A 12,582-nucleotide genomic window follows, 5' to 3' on the forward strand; every position below is an offset into this window, starting at 1 on the left:
GTTTTTGAGAGCATAAGAGAAATTATGAAAGTTAGGAAAAAGTTATGTAAAAGTTATGTAAAAGTTTTTAGAAGTTATGAGAATAAAGATTGAAAGACATCTTATATAGTTTCTGAAAAACCAACTACGAAATCGATTTCCCAATCGATTTTGTAAAGTTATAAAATGAGCTAAATCGATTTGCCAATCGATTATCGCGATCTTGGTTTTCTTTAATCTTGAAACTATACAAGCTAATCGATTTACCAATCGATTCTTTAAAACAACACTTTTCAGCAGAACATGTCCAGACCTGTATAAATCGATTGCCTAATCGATTTCTGGGAAACTGTTTTAATAAAACTATTTTCAATCGATTACTCAATCGATTTGCCAAACTTCAGAGTTCACTGTGTTTTCAACAAGTTTATTTCAATCGATTTGCCAATCGATTGTTTTCAAAACAGTGGCTCAGGTTTTTGATGTCAATCGATTTGTCAATCGATGTGATTCAAAATAGTGATTCAGTTTTAATATCAATCGATTTGCCAATCGATTGTTTTCAAAACAGTGGCTCAGCTATTTGATATCAATCGACTTGTCAATCGCTTTGGTGTCATGTTCCTGAAAAGTTTTTACCTGGTGTTTAGTTCAATCGATTTGCCAATCGATTGCAACCAAACTTTATCAAAATTAAAGTGTTAACAATAGATTGTCCAATCGATTGTATTTGTCACAGGTGAGGTTATTTTTCAAATGATACTTTGTCAATCGATTTGCCAATCGATTCCCTCAGCACTGGAGTGCCACTGTGACTCATTCAATCGATTTACCAATCGATGTGTTACCATCAGGTTTGATTTGTGAAATGTTCAATCGATTTACCAATCGATTTTCTCCAAATCAGAGGCTACTGACTTGTGCATTTTTCATTTTTAATTGATCTAATCGATTGCCTAATCGATTGCACATTCACAAACACTTAAGATTTCCTTACACCCTTGTTATGAAATCGATTTCCCAATCGATTTACATATTCAGAATTCAACTTTTGTTGATTTCTTGTGTTCCAAGCTATTTGATCCAAGTGTGTAGGATTGAATTGGTGTTCCTGAAATTTTGCTCAATTGAAATATTAGATTTATCATATTAAGTATGAATATTGTTGAATTGTGAATTATGTCAAAATTAGGAATCAAAGGATCAAAATCCAACAATCTCCCCCTTTTTGGCATAATTGACAATTCATACAATTGTAACTTGAGCATATCAAACCATTTCAAAATCATACCAAAGAAACCAATTCATAGCATTAAATATGTACCAATACAGATCATCAGAGCATGTGTCAAAATGTATCAAATCAGCATTACATTATTAAGTATCAGAGCAAAAACAAACAACATCAGATGCTCCCCCTTAATAATGCAACAACAAGCATATTATCAAGTTATCAAGTTATAATTTTTCTCCCCCTTTGTCAATTAAGGCAAAAAGGCAGAAAACAATTCCTCCCCCTATGTTAAAGAACATAAGCATAGGAAATGAAATCATATAACTTGTATATCAGATCAGAACAAAACAAATATGCAACAGATGTAGTATGGCAGTATTTATATGATAACAATTAATACATTTGCTCATACATATATATTAATAAAACATAAAACAGCAAAAAAACAGCACGACAACCAAAAATAAGACAACACAAATAAGAAACTTGACCATCTAATCTCCTAAAGTGGGCTGGTTCTCACTATCATCTAGGGGAGAGGTAGAGACCGCTGTATTATCCTCAGCTGGTGTCTCCTCACCGTGAGTCGCAGACCGATCTAGAGGATCTGGCTGTGGTTCCTCAGTTGCTTGTCGACCAATATGCGCTATGTCTTCAAAAGATAGCTTGAGGCCTAGATGCGCTTGAATTGCAGCAACATCCTGAACAACTGATTTCAGGGATGTTTGGATAGATGTCAAGGTAGCTTCCATCCTTGCATTTGACTCTAATATTTTGGCGTTGTGTTCCATTTGAGCTGCCATAAATTCCATCAGCTTTGAAACAAATGCAGGAGCCTCAGCTGCTGATTCAGATGCTTGTGGAGGAGTTGGTTCAACATTTGGCATTGGTCTAATCCAAACATTATCTACTTTCTTCAGTTTCATCTGATTCACAATCGCTTCGCCGAAGATAAGTGTAGTCTTTGCAGATTCTTCATTCAACAACGATACCTTGAAGTGCTTGAGAACCTTTGTAACCAACTGCGGATAAGGCAACATGATCTTACTGTGTGAAGCTTCTAACATGTGCCTTAGCACAATCCATGTCCAACTCATCTTAAGTTCCTTGGACAATCCCCATAATAATATAATATCAAGCTTCTGAACAACAGCATGATTTCCTGATCGAGGTACAAGCATTCTTGTTAATGTATACATGAGCATGCGTTGCTGTACCTTCATCTGACCAATTGGCAAAGAGATGGTTTCCACAAAACCATCAACCATGATGTCTTTCACTGCAGTGTGCCTGTCCAGCGATGCTTCCCAACCTTCGTCGGCTGCATCCGCATCAGAACTGCCGTCTATTGATTGTCCATGAAATGGCAATCCTGTCAACTCAGCAAAGTCTTCAAAAGACATTGATAATTTTTTACCTTTAACCTGAGTTTTGAACCCGTCATCAGTGAGCTTGAAATTTGCATAAAATTCCCGTATCAATTTCGGATAGCTGTCCAAAGTAGATGAAAGAAAACCTTCAAGACCATGAAATCTCAGATGATTCTGGAATGTGAAGCCTTCTGTATCAAAGAAACCAAAGTCTAGGGTTCTGCCTTCATGAATTTTCCGTTTAAGAAACTCTGCTGGAATGATAACTTCCACATCCTTCTCTTTAGGTGCTGGAGTTTTCTTAACTAGGGGTGAAGTAACCGGTTTCTTTTTCTTCTGAGCAATTTCTTTCATAGCATCAGCCAACAACTTCTCACTTGGTGGTTCCTTCCTTTTCTTGATCTTTTCTGGAATAGGAGCAGGAGCCTTGCCCTTGTCCTTTGCAAGAATTTTGTGTGTAGGAATCGGAATTCTTTTAGACACAGTAGGTGGCGGTGAGGGAGTTTCACTGGTTGAAGATGATGAAGGTGAAGGAGTATGGGCTTGTGTTTGTTTCACGCGGGCCATGGTTGCAAATAGAGGAGATGAGTGAAGATAGAGTTCAGATATAGTTGCAGATATCAGTTGCAGAGACAGAGGAAGAAGATGAAGCAGAGAAAGAAAATATAAATCTGGGTTGAAACAGTGAAGAAATCGATTTAGACCTGTTCGTTTTTATACTTTTACCTTTATCAATCGATTGCCCAATCGATTTGCTTACCGTTACACCGAATCCTTAATCGATTGTGTAATTATGATGTCCAACGGCTAGTAAAAAAGTACGCAACGGTCATTTTCCTAATCGATTCCCAAATCGATTTGCCGTGTTACTTAATCGATGTCCAAATCGATTGTCCCAAAAGTCAAATACTGAACACTTAATCAATCGATTTCCAAATCGATGCTCGGGATTGTTACAAAATATTTTCCACAAAATCTGAAGTCTGGGCTAACCAAATCGATTCCCAAATCGATTCTTTAAACAAACAAAGAGCAAACTCGAAATCGATTACTCAATCGATTTAATCCCAAACAAAACTTCTGATTAACTGCCATTGACTCTTTTTCTCTGTCATCAACACAACTATGTTGACCAATCTTTCTTCATTTAATCTTCATTTAATGTTAAAGACAAGATTCTCATACTTGTCTCATTTCACGTGTCTTGAGCATCCACTTTCAAATATCAATCTTGCTTGGTGGATGTCAAGTACACCTGCAAAAACATAATTAATTTTTGGATCTAGGTACCCAATTCAGATTGGGTCCTGGGGGGTCAGTCTTAAACACAGATTCTTTTGCTATCCAAACTTGCTTCCATCCTTGATTGGCTAATTTTTTAAATTTGCAATTAGACACAAAATGTCCCTTTCTACAACAGAAATGACATTTGCCATCAAAGGATGAATATTTGTTTGGTTTAGTAAAGGTGTCATACATACTCTTAGCAATAGAAGATTTTTGACCATGTTTGACATTTCTGGTTTGCATATAACCAATACCAGATCTGTTTTTATTTTTTCTTTTGACATGCATATTTGGTGTATATCCTAAACCAGATTTTTCATAAACATGTCTTTGATTGCTAAGCATGACATTCAGCTTATCTTTACTATTTGCAAAATTTAATAAATCAGATTTTAATGATGCAATAGTATCTTCAAGTTCAATGCACTTTGCAGATTTTTCTTGTGAATCCTTTTTCAGTTGTTCACATAAATTTTCAATTTCTTTGTGTTCAACATTCATTTGTTCAAGCATTTTCTTTGTGCTTAACAACTGTTTTATGGATTTCACATAATCATCATGCAATTCATTGAAAGCTTCTTGAAGCTCATCATATGTTGGATTAAATTGCGAACTAACCTCACTGTCAGATTCTGAATTAGTGTGAGCCATGAGACATAAATTCACTTTTTCTTCATCCGAAGAGGCAGAGGACTCATCGTTATCGTTGTCACTCCATGCAATATATGCTCTTTTGGCTTTGTGAGCTCTATTCTTGTTCTTCAGTTTGTAGCATTCCGACTTTGTGTGACCAATCTTACCACATTCGTAGCATGTAACTGTCTTGATGTCACTAGTCTTAGAGCTGGATGGTTTTCTGAATTTGTTATCTTTCTTCTTCAGAAACTTCTTAAATTTCTTGACAAGTGATTCGATTTCAGTCTCTTCTTTTTCACTGCTGGATCCATCTGAGTAGCTATCGGATTCAGGTTTAGATTGCTTGGTTTGTACTTTCAAGCATAATCCTTTCTTTTTCCTGCTTTCCATTTCGGATTCATCCAGTCGTTGTAATTCCATTTCATGTTCCCTCAATTTACCAAATAATGTTGCTGTCGTTATCTTTGCTAGATCCTTAGACTCAGCTATTGCGGTAATTTTGGGCTGCCATTCTCTGGTTAAACATCTCATGATCTTTCCAATCTGCTGTTCATTATCCACATCTTTTCCTAGTGCATGCAGGTTGTTGACTATGTGTGTGAATCTGGTTTGCAAATCGCTGATTGACTCTTCTTTCTTCATGCTAAATAATTCATATTCGTGCATGAGCGTATTCACACGAGCTCTCTTAACATCAGTAGTACCTTCGTGAGTTTCTTGGAGGATGTCCCACATCTCTTTTGCTGACTTGCAATTGGACACTCTAAAGAACTCTTCTGCACATAGGGCGGACGTGATGATGTTCTTAGCCTTCGCATTGAAACCAACCTTCTTCTTGTCATCATCTGACCAGTCGGCTCTAGGCTTGATAATCATTGAGTTGTCAGTTCCTGCAATCTTGGGAATGTACGGACCGTTTTCAACAGCATCAAGGATATCTATGCCACTTGCTTCCAGAAATATGAGCATTCGTTGCTTCCAGTACATGTAGGCTGTACCGTTGAAAGCTGGTGGTCGAGCTAACGAAGCGCCTTCTCCCAGAACGTCAGTTGAGGCCATCTTCTTATAAGTTTTACCTCTCAAGAAGTTAGCTCTGATACCAATTGTTGGTATCTTGACCTCGAAATAACAGAAAATATATCAGTTTTCTTTACCAAATTAATCAGTATCAAGTGCACAGCGGAATTTAAATTTTGAGGCATGCAAAGTTAGCAATATAGAAAATTAAAGAGAGAGAGTTAGAGAAGAAAACACAGAGATTTATCCTGGTTCGGTTGTCAACAACAACCTACGTCCAGTCCTGAAAATCCAATCGGATTTCAGATTTTCTTCTCCTTCAATAGAAAGAATCAATTACAGATTGTCCAGTTTCCTCCCTGAAACCTATCTATCTTAATGATCTCTTTCCTATTGAATACCCTCTGATCCTTGTAGATACTCGTCAACCTATCACAGAATCACAGTGCGACTCTTTCTTGTTGAACACTCTTCACCCAAGAAAGTAGCCACCAGTTTCTAGCTGGCTTTCTATCAACCCTTTGATCCTTGTAGACAATCGGCAGCCTAACACAAAATCAAAGTACGACTCTTTCTTGTTGAGACCTCTCACCCAAGAAAGTAGCCACCAGTTTCTAGCTGGATTTTCAACGTTCGTTTTGGTTCAAAGATTTATTACAGAAAGAATAAAAGATTGTAAAACAAAAGGGTCTTCAATCTTTATGAATGTTGCTCTTCACAAATCTGGATATTCATGGATTGTTCTTGAGCACATTATCATTTCTCTTAGATTGTCAACAAACTGTATTGAGATCTGTAATCACAATTATGAAGTTGTTAGTTTGTTGCCATGAACCGTTTTTGAGAGCATAAGAGAAATTATGAAAGTTATGAAAAAGTTATGTAAAAGTTCTTAGAAGTTATGAGAATAAAGATTGAAAGACATCTTATATAGTTTCTGAAAAACCAACTACGAAATCGATTTCCCAATCGATTTTGTAAAGTTATAAAATGAGCTAAATCGATTTGCCAATCGATTATCGCGATCTTGGTTTTCTTTAATCTTGAAACTATACAAGCTAATCGATTTACCAATCGATTCTTTAAAACAACACTTTTCAGCAGAACATGTCCAGACCTGTATAAATCGATTGCCTAATCGATTTCTGGGAAACTGTTTTAATAAAACTATTTTCAATCGATTACTCAATCGATTTGCCAAACTTCAGAGTTCACTGTGTTTTCAACAAGTTTATTTCAATCGATTTGCCAATCGATTGTTTTCAAAACAGTGGCTCAGCTATTTGATATCAATCGACTTGTCAATCGATGTGATTCAAAATAGTGATTCAGTTTTAATATCAATCGATTTGCCAATCGATTGTTTTCAAAACAGTGGCTCAGCTATTTGATATCAATCGACTTGTCAATCGCTTTGGTGTCATGTTCCTGAAAAGTTTTTACCTGGTGTTTAATTCAATCGATTTCTCAATCGATTGCAACCAAACTTTATCAAAATTGAAAGTGTTAACAATTGATTGTCCAATCGATTGTATTTGTCACAGGTGAGGTCATTTTTCAAATGATATTTTATCAATCGATTTGCTAATCGATTTCCTCAGCACTGGAGTGCCACTGTGACTCATTCAATCGATTTACCAATCGATGTGTTACCATCAGGTTTGATTTGTGAAATGTTCAATCGATTTACCAATCGATTTTCTCCAAATCAGAGGCTACTGACTTGTGCATTTTTCATTTTTAATTGATCTAATCGATTGCCTAATCGATTGCACATTCACAAACACTTAGGATTTCCTTACACCCTTGTTATGAAATCGATATCCCAATCGATTTACATATTCAGAATTCAACTTTTGTTGATTTCTTGTGTTCCAAGCAATTTGATCCAAGTGTGTAGGGTTTGATTATGGTTCCTGAAATCTTGCTCAATTCAAATATTAGATTTATCATGCATTGTATGAACATTGTTGAATTATTAATTATGTCAAAATTAGGAATTAAAGGATCAAAATCCAACATAGGTCCTTAGCCTCTTCAATTATTGTTACCTGAAGATCTTCTTAACATGATCAGAGGTAGTGTAACTCTTTTGGTGAACTTTCAATCCAACAACTATAGTTTGGAATCTAAAAAACATTTTCTCAATGTATTCATCTTCTTCCATCTGGAAAAGTTCATACTTCTTGACAAGTAAATTTTTCTTCGCTTCATGTACCTGCTTATTTCCTTCATAGTTGAGAACGAGAGCATAAAAAAATACTATTTGTTGTTGTATTTTTCGAACTCTTTAAAAGTGTTAGCATTCATCATTAAAGTTATTACTTTATGATGCATCTTGTATTATTTCTTTTGATCAACATTGAGATCCTTTATGGATATTTCAACACCAACAGCGTCTTTTGGGGCCTTATATCTATCTTCGACTATGCCCCAAATTTCAAGATCATGTTACATGTAGAGAATACTAAGTATGTCCTTCTAGTCCGTGTTCGAATCTTCTCAACCTTCTAACTCAATACAATCAAGTTGTTAAAGGATGCAACCCATACTGGGCTAGATAACAAACATAATGTGTTTATAGGTTTTTTTGAATAACTCTCACAAGATTGTGTTAAAGTCAACACTATGATAGCAAGTCTTCTCAACTTTATAGCTTAGTACAATCAAACTATTAAAAGATGCAACCACTATTGGGCTAGATTATAAACATAATGTGTTTATAAGTTTTTGGAATAACTCTCACAAGAGTGTGTTTACAAAGCTATGCTCTTAGAAAATGAAATATCTCTCAACACTTAGATGAAACAATTGAGTTAAGAATAAGAGCGCAGAGACAGTTGTATTGTGCTTATTGTAGGGTTTTTTTTGTTCTTCAATGAGTGTTTCTAGTTGTTGTCCTAACTGCATGAAATCATCATGTATCACAATGTTTTGTATCAAATCTTTCAAGATTGATTCACCATTAAAGCTTGTCCAAATTTGTCGTAATAATTGATTCTATGTGTCTTGATACAGAGACAGAAAGAAAAAAGGCTATCATGATCAGAATATGTCACATAGATCTTCAAACAAATAATATATTCAAGATGTTAAGAAGATGATAAACAAATTTGACTTCTTAATAACGTTGACTTTTCATCATAGTGTTGACTTTTATCACGACATTGATTTTCCATCAAAGTGTATCAAAGCGTTAACTTTCCAATAGAGCTAGATGATCAAATGTTTGTCACAATTATCAGAGGTAGATGATCATATGCATGTCATACTTATTAGAGGCAGACAATCATATGCTTGACATAGTTGTTAGAGTCAAACTTATCATAACATTTTTTGCAAAAGCAGAATCACTAGAGGTGCGTTTCAGAGAGCATTCATCACACTTAAAAATGATTTTCAAACAAAAGTCTTAGTGTTCCTTTAACTTGTCCAAACATCAGAGGATGCAACGTAAAGTCATATAAAATTATGTGATATGGGAACTGCACACTAAAGGATTTTAAACCAACTTGGTTCTAACAAAAATTCATTTCAAAGTGACAAAAGTAATGAAAGTAATTAAGGCTTGCAAAGAGAATATATAATAAAATATAAAAGGTCTAAACGTGGAAATATAACAGATCCTTTGTATCAAATTAAAACAGAAATATAAAAGACCTAATAACATTAGCCTAATAGAATATTATCTAACATCTCCTTTCATACTCACGATGCATTAACAAGGAGCATTGAAAATTTTCCAATCATAAAAATAGTCAATACTAATCTCTATTTATAGGGTTACATAGACTAGGGGTGAAACGGGTCGATTTGGTTTGGTTTTCTACGAAAAATGAATCTAAATCAATGAAATTTGCACCAGTTCGTTTAGTTAAGTTTTACTTGTTTTTTTAATTGGATCGGAACCATACTAAAATGATGATATACGGGTTGGTCCAGTTCGGGTTATTGGATTTCAAAGAAGAAAAAAACGATAAACATTTCAATTTTTTGGCAAAATAAAAAAATATATATATATATATATATATATATATATATATATATATATATATATACAAGTGTAGCAGGCATTTTAATTTCTTCCTCTAAAATGGAATTTTGAATAACTACAAGCTCATACTTTAATCATCTACAAGACTAAAATAAAATATGCAGTAGCATTACATAATTTGATCACCTAAAACATAATTTGAAATAACATAGTTCAATAACAACCCAAGTTAAAATACAAAATAGACAGTAGTGCGTCAAATTAAACCAAAATTTAGTCGAGTAGATTCTAAATGAGAATTTAAATTATAATGCAAAATAACAACAATCCAAAATAGGCAGTAACAGTCAACTTTTGAATGATAAAAATCTGAAATAAAAAAAATAAATAAAAAGTTAGAAATTATAATATGGAATTTATTTTTAAATTGAACAAATCAAATTAAATATAATCTTAGATTGCATTCTTTATTCATGTCATGCCATTTGTATTAACTCCAACACTAGTAATACGTAATCTAGCAGTTTCTAAAAATTGAAACATACAATCCACAATAAATTACTTTGATAATATAATGAAATATAACAACAAAGTGAACAAAAATGAGATTTGAGTTACAAATCAACTTTCATACCTGCTTCAAGTTGTTGTACTTCATCCATTTGTGCTCTTAATTCTTACCTTTGACTTTTTTTATCCAATTTTGGGTACAAATCAAAGCTTCAACAGTAGTGGAACTCAAACTACTACAAAATGAATCAAGTACACGACCTCCTATACTAAATGCAAACTCAAATGATAGTGTAGATACCGGAATAGCCAATATATCTCTAGCCAAGCGAGAAAAGACATAATATTTTTTAGATTTCTCTTTCCACCATTGTAAAATATGAAAATAAATTTTGCTATCTTCACCATCAGTCTCAATAAACCTATCCAACTCACTTTTTTTGCACATTTGTTTGTTTTTTCTTCATGCTCAATCTAAATGCAGTATCTCAATCAGCATCAACATCATCAACATACTGATTTGTGTTTGCTTGTGTACCAATTCTTGAGGCTATACTACTAGACTCACTTTCATCACTAGGAATGGAATATTCCATCACATAATGCTCAAACAATTTCTTGACAAGATCTTTTAATGTTTTCAACATATCTTCGCTCTTATCACTGCCATACATCTTAGTAAAACAAAATTCAATATATTCATACTTATAACGGGGATCTAGAAAAACACCCACAAACAAAAGATACTTTCAGGCGTAATGGGTGATGGATCTGATTGTTGTATAAAAAAAAAAAGTTGTCTTATTGGGCCATACTTTTATGTAAAAAATAAATAGAATAAAAAGTATGAATAGTGTTGGTTTGGTTCGGCTTTTATTGGTTTTTAACACTAAAATCCAATACCTGAACCAATAATCTTTGGTTTACATTGATTTTGTTTGGTTTTTTACCCGAACAAAAAATAACAAGTAATTTTCGAGTTGGTTTGGTTAGGATGTTCGGGTTGATTGAATTTATTTTGTCCACTTACACCTCTAACGTAGACTCAATCTTAAAACATATTTTTCTAACACCTCTCAACCTTAAGCTCAACCCAAATCAAACCAACTAATATTTAAGAGAATGAAATAACTAAAGAAGGAACAACGACCAAAGAGATGGACCAATAGAGAGAAGAGCAACCAAAGAAGGAGCAATAACTAAATAGAGGAACCAACAAATAAAAGAACAACCAAAGAAGAAACAACAACCAATGAAATGAACTGACAGAGAGAAGATCAACCAAAGAAGGAGCAATAACCAAAGAAAGGAACCAACAACAAAAAGAACAACCAAAGAATGAGTGGTAACCAAAGAGAGAAACTAACAAAGAGAAGAAAGAGCAAACAAGAAACAACAACCAAAAGAGGAACCAACAAAGCAGTCAAATACAAAGGAGGAGCAGTAGCCAAATAGAGAAACCAACGTAAGAGAATCAATATAAAATGAGCCGCAACCAAAGAGTGGAACATCAACTAGAGGTAAAAAAATGGATGGAGTGGATGGATATGGATTTGGATTGTAATGGATGGATTAAAATAATCGGTTTACAATTCACTATAAGTTCTTAAAAAAATCCAATTCAGTCCATCCATTAAAAATAAAAAGGAAAAAATATATCTTTAGTCCTTTAACTTTAGCTCAATTTTTGTTTAAGTCCTTTTAAAAAAAATTCTCAAGTGTGTCCTTTAAAGTTACATTTGATTTGAACAATTAGTCTTTAATAATAATAATAATAATAATAATAATAATAATAATAAAAGGAACCGTTAAAAACAAATTTCATGTCTTAGGTTGAAATATCACTTTCTCCATTTAATATCACGTTACCAGTTTAACGTTCTCCAAGTCTGGCATAAGGTTACCCACTCTTGGTTTAACTTTCTCCACTTCTGTAAACATTCCCCATTTCTGATTTAAGGTTCTCCACTCTTGCCTTAACGTTCTCCGCTTCTGACTTAACTTCCCACTTGTGGCTTAAAGTTCATCCTTTTTGATAAAAAGGAAACAAAAACAAAACAGACGTCTTCCATTCAAAAAAACGCTCTGCGATATAAAAAAGGGTTTAGGAGAGAAAAAGAGAGAGACCACGTTGATAGAAAATGCAACCACCAAGAAAAGAGAGGAGTAACTCCATTCCCGAATTTGTTAAATCAGTATAAAAAAAAACATCGATTGCGCATTCGTTAACCGTTAGATCGACCTGATTTTTGGACAGCAGGTTCACAACATTCAGATCCACGTTTTCAACGGTCGGATCGGCGAAAAGACGTTCAGAGAGGGAGAAACTGTGTTCGCACAGCAGCAGGTGTGAAATGAGTGAGACAAGAGTTTGTGAAACATAATTCTAAATATAACTTTAGTAATGGTAAGGGCGTCACTCCATTCGCTTTCCTATTTGAATTATATGTGATATAAATGTACTGTGAGGTTATTTATTGGTTTTGTTTGTGTGTTATCTTCAGAATGAATATTAATAATTGTTGTGTTGAGCATATTCAAAGTGCGAAAAATAA

This window comes from Cicer arietinum, chromosome 2 (genome assembly GCF_000331145.2).
Source record: "Cicer arietinum cultivar CDC Frontier isolate Library 1 chromosome 2, Cicar.CDCFrontier_v2.0, whole genome shotgun sequence".
NCBI classification, from domain to species: Eukaryota; Viridiplantae; Streptophyta; class Magnoliopsida; order Fabales; family Fabaceae; genus Cicer; species Cicer arietinum.